The sequence below is a fragment of the Mobula birostris genome, chromosome 4 (assembly GCF_030028105.1).
Source record: "Mobula birostris isolate sMobBir1 chromosome 4, sMobBir1.hap1, whole genome shotgun sequence".
Taxonomy (NCBI): domain Eukaryota; kingdom Metazoa; phylum Chordata; class Chondrichthyes; order Myliobatiformes; family Myliobatidae; genus Mobula; species Mobula birostris.
Genome location: NC_092373.1, coordinates 4086723 through 4095741, shown reverse-complemented (window position 1 = coordinate 4095741; position 9019 = coordinate 4086723). Strand labels below are relative to the sequence as shown.

The window sequence follows — 9019 nt, the reverse complement described above, 5'->3', positions numbered from 1 at the left end:
GTGAGATTAATATTTATATACCTTTATCTTCAGTGAGCAGTACTTTTAAGTTTATATTTAACATTATAATGTTCAAATTTAAAATCAAATCCTGACAAACGCATGGAAATGTCACTTAAAGCAGACTGACAAATTTTGTCTGCTCTGATAGCTGAATCAGTGATTTAATGAAAGGCATGTTTTAAAATTCATTTACTGGGAGAGACTTCACGATCACAGGCATTTCTGGCCCAACAAGACCGCGCCGCCCAATTACAGTCAGGTGACCAATTCACCTAATAACCCCTACACCTTTGGAAAGTCGGAGAAAAACCAGGCTGTCGGGGATGTATGTACAATCTACTTTCCGGCAGCCGTGGAATTGAACCAAGGTTTCTGACGCCATGCGCTTCCGTGTTTCTCCTGACAAAATATATTTAAGTTTGTTTAACGTCTTTATTTCAGATCACCAGTCACATATTCCTACTTTTACAAATCTGAGAGCCTTCATTTACGCCATCCCTTTCATTCTTGGTTCTCTTCTGGTCATCGTTTCTCTCTACCTGATCAAAAGCCAACGAAGACAGTTCCAGAATGGTTGGTAAATCTATTCTCATAAGCCTTCATGAATTACTATGAACTAATTTAACATTCATCATGTTGATTCTTTGCTATATGGTATGTTGCATGAATTGAGAGTCCATAAACGCATAGGTAGACTCTAAATGGCTGTCTAGGATACTCAGGTCTCGACTATTTTGGCGTGGATTGTAAATGTATTTTTTCCTTGGTAAGATGAGCTAGAAAATACAAGTTGGAGCCACAACGCAGCTTGAAGGGTACTGCTGAATGCAGCGTATGTAAGGCGAAATGATGCTGTCAGACTTATCTGCTCACTGGATGGACGGACGAAACAGCACATGGAAGTAACGGGGAGGTTGTTGCAGAAAGAAACACATTCTGGGAATTGGGATGACATTATTACTGAACTCATAGCATTACGGCGCAGTACAGGCACTTCTGCGTCCGATGATGCACCGACAATTTAACTTACTCTAATTTCGATATACCCCATCCCGCCACATTATCCTCTATTTTTTTCTATCACCTGTACGTTTATCTTAATGTTTTGTAAGTGTCCATCCTGTATCTGCCTCCAACACCACCCGTATCAAGATGTATCACTCCCCCCTGTGTAAAAAAAAACTTCTGCCCTATACTGCCCTCCAATCACCTTAAAATTATGCTCTGTCGTATTTTCCATTTCCGCCCTGGAATAAATACTCATTCTATCCACTTGTTCTATGCCTCTTATCATTTTTCATGCCTCCAACAGCCACTTCTTATCGTCCATCACTACAGAGAGAAAACACTAGTCCGCTTACACAATGTTTAGCCGACAATTCTGAATACTGCTGGATGTTGAAGATGGTCTGATTAACAGAGAGCAGTTAGTACAGACAAATATTTCAGTGTGGTTGAGATGACGGAAGCATTGTTAGTTCACTGCACTTTGGAACTTATGCAGATGAATATGATGAAGGCACAGTATTGCCAGTTCTATTTTTAATTCTATCACACGAAGGAGGGTTGCGAAGAATGTTTCTGGGATATTTTAATGAATTGATAAAATGGGAGAATGTTAATTAAGTAATATATGTAATAATGTAATGGCTGTCTAAGTGTACAATGGATGCGCCCGCCTGGAGTATGGAGATACGAAGCAGTACATTTGGCGTCAGCTTGGCTGCAGGAGCTGCCGGGAGGTGACGTGATACGTTATCCAACCGCCGTAGGGGCTCCACTCCGGATTCGTGTAGAGTTTACTCCTTAGCCTTCTCTTCTCCGGAAGATGCCCACAAGGCAGCAGGGTCCGTAACCCTGCATAGGGGCCCATACCGGGTTCTGTCAGCCAGAGCCAGCTGAGTCCGGAACTCGTGTAAGGCAGGGTCGTCACGCTCTGTAGTAGTGACATATGGAACCACTACCCAGTACCTTATAAGTATGTTATAAGTCATGTATCTTTGATAGATCGGTAACTATGCGTGCATGCACGAGTACGCGTTTGTTCTCTCTCTCTCTCTCTCTCTCTCTCTCTCTTCCCCGCCGCCCCCCCACCCCCCCCCCCCCCACCACCACCACCACCACGTTTTCTTCACTGGATAAATTCCCTTTTCCCTTTTTGATATTTCAGGCGATAAGAAGTCACGGCCTTCTGCACACAAGTTTGCTGAGCCGTTTTATGAGGAGATCGCCATTCAGGAGACAGGGCCTGGAGTCGGTAATTGTATTTAAACAGTATGCATCAGTTATCTTTCAATGTGAGTGAATTATTTTATATTAAGTCCAGTTTTTTTCTTTCATCAGGAGATTTCCAATCCATCAGCTCAGCAGAGAAATTAGAATATTGTCTGGTCGGTGATTTGCATGGCGACCAAAATGAAGAGATGGAAGGTAAGTTCGATAAAATTTTACCCCACAATAGTCTCATCAGAAGAGAGCGAAATGAGTCATGGTCTTAGAACCAGACACAGGGACATTACAAAACACAGCAACGAAAATAATTTAAATGGAATCAATCAAATGCAGATTGAGGAAATTTGAATGAGAATACCATACCGCATTGGAGCAGATTTTAGCCTTTCTGCCCATCGAGTCTACTACCAAGAGAAGTATGGAAAATATCGGGAAATCTAATCATTGGGCAATACCTACAAAGGCAATGAAAAACAGGGACAACAAAAAAGCTGAGACAATATTTCAAATCGAAGTAGTTTCATCAGAAATATCTCAATCGACATACTGACGTTTCTGTTCGCAAATCTCGTTAGCATGCACACAATTCGATCACGTTTTCTTTCAAAGACGTACCTGTTAACTATTACGGTTATTGAGGCTTTTATCTCTGATGCTTTACCGTAAACTTTGAAATGCAATTACTTTCCTCAAACACAAAAGTAACTCATTACAGTGGGTGATAGATTTAGAGATATGACAGAAGAAACTATCCCTGGCTTCTTTGGAGGATGCATAATAAAGCGGCTTCTAGAAATGTGTCATGATATTAACCTAATCTTAGAAGAAAGACTGTAAAAACAAAATGTGTGCGTTCAACCGCGGCAGAATTTTTACATCTCCCATTAACATTAGCCGTAGTCAACTGAACGGTCCATAGAACATGCAACAGTGCAACAGTGGAACTTCTGGTTCACGATATTATGCAAAACTAATTAAAGTAGTGATTAGACCTCCAGCCTAAATTTCCCAAAGAGAACTATACTCTTTTTCTCTATGTCTGTGGGCAAACCTCTCCGATTCCAAACAGACAAGTCACTATTGATCCTGTACATTTTATTCTTCAGGTTGAGCCCAATTTGTGAGACATAGTCAAACACCTCACAATAATTCCCATACAGACATCCTCCTCAAATCTGTCTTCATCTATTACCTTTGCCTACCCGAAAATCTCAGTCAAATAAGACACAGCCTCTCCAGCAGTAAGTCATGATAACTCTTCCTAATTAGTCTGTGTTGATAAATCCTATCGCTATGAATGCTTTCCAATATCCTCCCTGCAACTAACGTGAAAGTAACAGGTCTATGGTTTATCTACCACCGTGCTTGGTGGAAATTATCTGCCTTCATCTTCTTCAATAGATCCAACAATACGTCTCCCTTTTTATCCAAATGCTATAGCACATTAGAAACCTTCTTATCCTTCACCTTTGTAGATACCAACGCGCAGTCAGTTACACATCCTACACGTCCAAGTACATATTTCCTCCTGTATCCTTGAAGAGGTTCAAACCTCTCCCTGGTAATTCTTTTGTGACATATATCCATAAAACAATTACAGCACGGAAACAGGCCGTCTCGGCCCTTCTGGTCCGTGCCGAATGCTTAATCTCACATAGTCCCATCTACCTGCACTCAGCCCATAACCCTCCATTCCTTTCGTGTCCAAATACTGATCCAGTTTTTATTTTAAGTGACAAAATCGAACCTGCCTCTACTACTTCTACTGGAAGCTCGTTCCACACAGCTACCGCTCTCCGAGTAAAGAAGTTCCCTCTCGTGTTACCCCTAAACTTTTTCCCCTTAACTCATAACTCATGTCCTCTTGTTTGAATCTCCTCCACTCTCAATGGAAAAAGCCTATTCACGTCAACTCTATCTATCCCCCTCATAATTTTAAACACCTCTATCAAGTCCGCCCTCAACCTTCTACGTTCCAAAGAATAAAGACACAACTTGTTCAACCTTTCTCTGTAACTTGGGAGATGAAACTCAGGTAACATTCTAGTAAATCTCCTCTGTACTCTCTCTATTTTGTTGATATATTTCCTATAATTCGGTGACCAAAACTGTACACAAAATTCCAAATTTGGCCTCACCAATGCTTTGTACAATTTCAACATTACATCCCAACTCCTATACTCAATGCTCTGATTTATAAAGGCCAGCATACCAAAAGCTTTCTTCACCACCCTATCCACAAGAGATTCCACCTTCAGGGAAATATGCACCATTATTCCAAGACACCTCTGTTCTACTGCATTCTTCAATGCCCTACCATTTACCATGTATGTCCTATTTTGATTAGTCCTATTAAAATGTAGCACCTCACACTTATCAGCATTAAACTCCATCTGCCATCTTTCAGCCCAGTCTTCTAACTGGCCTAAATCTCTCTGCAAACTTTGAAAATCTACTTCATTATCCACAACTCCACCACCTTAGTATAATCTGTATAGTTACTAATCCAAATTACCACCCCATCATCCAGATCATTAATGTATATGACAAACAACATTGGACCCAGTACAGATCCCTGAGGCACACTGCTAGTCACCGGCCTCCAATTTGACAAACAGTTATCCACCATGACACCAGGAATTCTGCAGATGCTGGAAATTCAAGCAACATACATCAAAGTTGTTGGTGTACGCAGCAGGCCAGGCAGCATCTCTAGAAAGAGGTACAGTCGACGTTTCGGGACGTGGGGTCTCTGCCCGAAACGTCGACTGTACCTCTTCCTATAGATGTTGCCTGGCCTGCTGCGTTCACCAGCAACTTTGATGTGTGTTGCAGTTATCCACCACTATTCTCTGGCATCCAGCCACTGTTGAATCCACTTTACTACTTCAATATATAATACCTAACGATTGAACCTTCCTAACTAACCTTCCTTGTGGGACCTTGTCAAAGGCCTTACTGAAGTGCATATAGACAACATCCACCGCTTTACCCTCGTCAACATTCCGATTAACCTCTTCAAAAAATTCATTAAGATTTGTCAAACATGATATTCCACGTCCTAGAGAATATCCTGTCAGGACGCAGAGACTTATTCACGTTTATATTCCTTAAAAGCGCCAGTACTTCCTCTTCTGTAATCGTCACAGTTTCCATAAATACCCTACTTGTTTCCCTTACCTTACACAATTCAATATCCTTCCTCTTAGTGAATATCGAAGAAGAAAATAAATTGTTCAGAATCTCCCCCATCTCTTTTGGCTCCGTACATAGCTGCTGCCCACTCTGATTCTTTAAGGGACCAATTTTATCCCTCACTGTCCTTTTGATATTAATATAACTGTAGAAACCCTGGGGATTTATTTTCACCTTACTTGCCAAAGCAACCTCATATCTTCTTTTAGCTTTTCTAATTTCTTTCTTAAGATTCTTTTTTCCATTCTTTATATTCCTCAATCACCTCATTTACTACCTTCTGCCTATATTTATTGTAGATATCTCTCTTTTTCCGAACCAATTTTCCAATTTCCTTTGAAAACCATGGCTCTCCCAAAATTCTATTCTTTCCTTTCAACCTAACAGGAACATAAAGATTCTGTACCATCAAAATTTCACCTTTGAATGATCTCTATTTCTCTATTACATCCATCCCATAAAACAAATTGTCCCAATCCACTCCTTCTAAATCCATTCACATTTCCTCAAAGTTAGCCTTTCTCCAATCAAAATTCTGGACCCTGGGTCCAGTCCTATCTTTCTCCATAATTATATTGAAACTAATGGCATTGTGATCACTGGACCCGAAGTGCTCCCCAACATATACCTCTGTCACCTGACCTATCTCATCCCCTAACAGGAGATCCAACACTGCCCCTTCTGTAGTTGGTACCTCTATGTATTGCTGCAAAAAAAAAAAAAAAACTATCCTGCACGCATTTTACAAACTCCAAACCATCCAGCCCTTTTGCAGAATGGGCTTCCAGTCTATGTGTGGAAAATTAAAATCTCCCACAATCACAGCCTTATGCTGACTACAAATATCTGCTATCTCCTTACAAATTTGCTACTCCAATTCCCTCTCCCTATTTTGTTCTTGCTTTATATATAACATGTCTCAAGTTTTTCTTCCATTCTGCTTCTCAATGTCATTTCATGACTCTTGATGGATCTCCGAATCCTTTTCATTAGTTATTTCCAATCTTCAAAGAATCTAAGGTTCATTTTATTATCAAAAAATGTAAGTACATATAACGCTAAGAATTGCCTTCACTAGATAGCCATAAAATACAGAAAGACGGAGAAGTAATATATCAAACCATAGAACCCATCTTCTTTATTATCTTGAGGAATCGATTTTATTTTAGTTTCTTTTCTATGCTTGATTAAACATACCAGCTCTCTCGATATCCGAGGTTCCTTTACCTTGCCATCCTGTCGTTCCCTCTCACTGCTGTCAGTGCAGTTTGTCTTTAAACACCCTCCACATCTGCGATATGGACTTGCCCTAAAATAGTTGCTCTCAATTAACTCTCTCCAGTTCTTGCTTAATCATTTTATAGTTTGCTAGGTCTCGTTTAATGATCTCAGGCAAGGTCAGTGGCTACCATTTCCATGGTTACCTTAAACTTTATGATGAGCATTTCTCCATGTATTGTCTCCTACTGAATGGTTACTCACCTGATTGTCCTCATTTCCAAAATCAGTTTCAGCATTGTTCCTCCCTTAGTTAGACTCGACATAGTAATTTACACATATGCAGTGTGACTACAAGAGTTGTAAGGAGACTGACAAATCTGCGATGAAGAGACTCCTGACGCTCGTCCACAATATTTGAATCATGAGCAAAATGGATGCATTCTATTTGAGCAACACACATCAAAGTTGCTGGTGTTGTTTGCATTCTATTTGCCTGGATATGAGCTACTCTGGCAATGGTGTAGACTGTGGACACCATCGATATAATAGGAGTTCCTTTGTTTGAATAACTCCACCCTCAACAGTGATATCTTTCAGGAAAATTATGCAACGATTACTGGTAGATCAATTGATTTCTCTTGCCAAGGTTATTCCGACAGAAAATCTCTGAGACAACAATCATATCACCAAATATTAAAGCTACTGATGAAGCGTACTGTCACCACTGTAGCTTCCCTCCAGTTGTTGTGCAATCCTGTTTTGAAATGACTGGGGAACGTTCTTGGGAACAGCTTAGTTAATTAAGCCCATCAGCTCTGCTGGGACATAGACTGCTGACAAAGTTTGCAAGAGCTCTCAGTCCAGGGCCAGTTTTTCAGGTAATCCCTTGGTGTATCCCCTCCCGATATAGATCCTTTCTCCGCCAGGTATAAGGACTTTGTAGTTTCTGTTGAGGTTTCTCTAGCTCTGGGCATTTTCAGGACGGGTTTGCTAAACCAATGCCCAACCCTCTTTCTTTTGCAGCCGGGCTTGGGAGCCTCCATTGCAGCGGTTTGAGAGCAGAAGTTTGCTCATGATTTCACAGCAGGACGAGGGAGATACAAGGCCAAGGCTGAGCTTTACGTTGTAAAACGTAATTCGGAATGGGCTTGAGAGTAACGTCCTGATGCTGAAAATGGGATGAAGATTTTTTAAAGTTTAAAGTTTTAAGTTTTTTACACAGAGAGTTGTGGGTGCCTGGAATGACTTGTCAGGGATGGTGGTGGAGGCTAAAACATTAGGGGTATTTAAGAGCCTCTTGGACAGGCACATGGATGAAAGAAAAATAGAGGGTTACGGGGTACTGTGGGTTTAGTACTTTTTAAGGAATATATGGGTCGGCACAACATCGTGGGCCGAAGGGCCTGTACTGTGCTGTAGTATTCTAGTGTCTAGTGTCTACAGAGCGATTAAACAAGTTACCCGAAGGAGTACATGCATAACTATTTTCTAACAGAAATAAAATTCGAAAATTCAGAGTTGCAAAGGGATTTTACAGGCCTTGTGTGGAATTCCGTAAAGGTTAACCTACAGGGTTGAGTCGGTGGTGAGGAAGACAAATGTAATGTGAACATTCGTGAGAGGACATGAATATAAGAACAGAGATATAATGGTGTATAATGGTGGTGTTTTATCGGCATTAGACAGGCCGAGCAGACTTGATTGGCCGAATGGTTTAATTCTGCTGTTATGTCTTATGGTCACGCTAACTTTGTTCCTGTGTCGGACATTGCTACCTAATCTGCTCACGATTAGAAGTTTTCTCTGTCGTTGTTTCCTATTTGCAACATGTGTACTGTTCAGATCTCTGGAGGTAGAGAGAAATACTTTGTTGAGAATGAGCCGAATGGGTACTTAATGTGGATTATTGGAAGTTAATTTCACATTATTTAATGTGTTGTGGCAGCATTTTCTGCAATACACTCAGCAATTGTCTCTCACTTTTCAGAATCCCCTTTGCCGCTTGACGAAAATTTCGGAGAAGAACATGACGATATTGAATAATGCGCTTGAAGAAATGCGAATTACAATCATTTAGATTGAACATTTTATGGTCATTTGCAACTACTGTGCAATTTCCCTGTATGTTTTGTAATTCATTTAATGTAAAGTTGTAAATGGAATTCAACCCCCTCTGTGATTTGAAGTGAGACCCTTCCTGAGTGGAAAACAAAGCAAAACTTCTGAATAGTTTGGCAGATACCAGTGATGCAAAATGTAAAACGGCTTTAAATTGAATTTAGCGCTGTCTGTAAATGTCTCGCATTTTTACACAGCTAATCCTCTAGCACGTTATATTTGGTATAGTTTATTCAACCAATGATGCAGG

At 40.5% G+C, this 9019-nt stretch overlaps 1 long non-coding RNA gene across 1 annotated transcript; it reads left to right on the top strand.

Annotated features, from left to right (window-relative positions):
- The first annotated feature begins 2210 nt into the window (after positions 1 to 2210).
- Positions 2211 to 8764, top strand: LOC140196137 (uncharacterized). The gene is made up of 3 exons (XR_011885625.1): positions 2211 to 2260; positions 2347 to 2433; positions 8639 to 8764. It is a non-coding gene; the product is annotated as an uncharacterized lncRNA (long non-coding RNA).
- Positions 8765 to 9019: the final 255 nt, after the last annotated feature.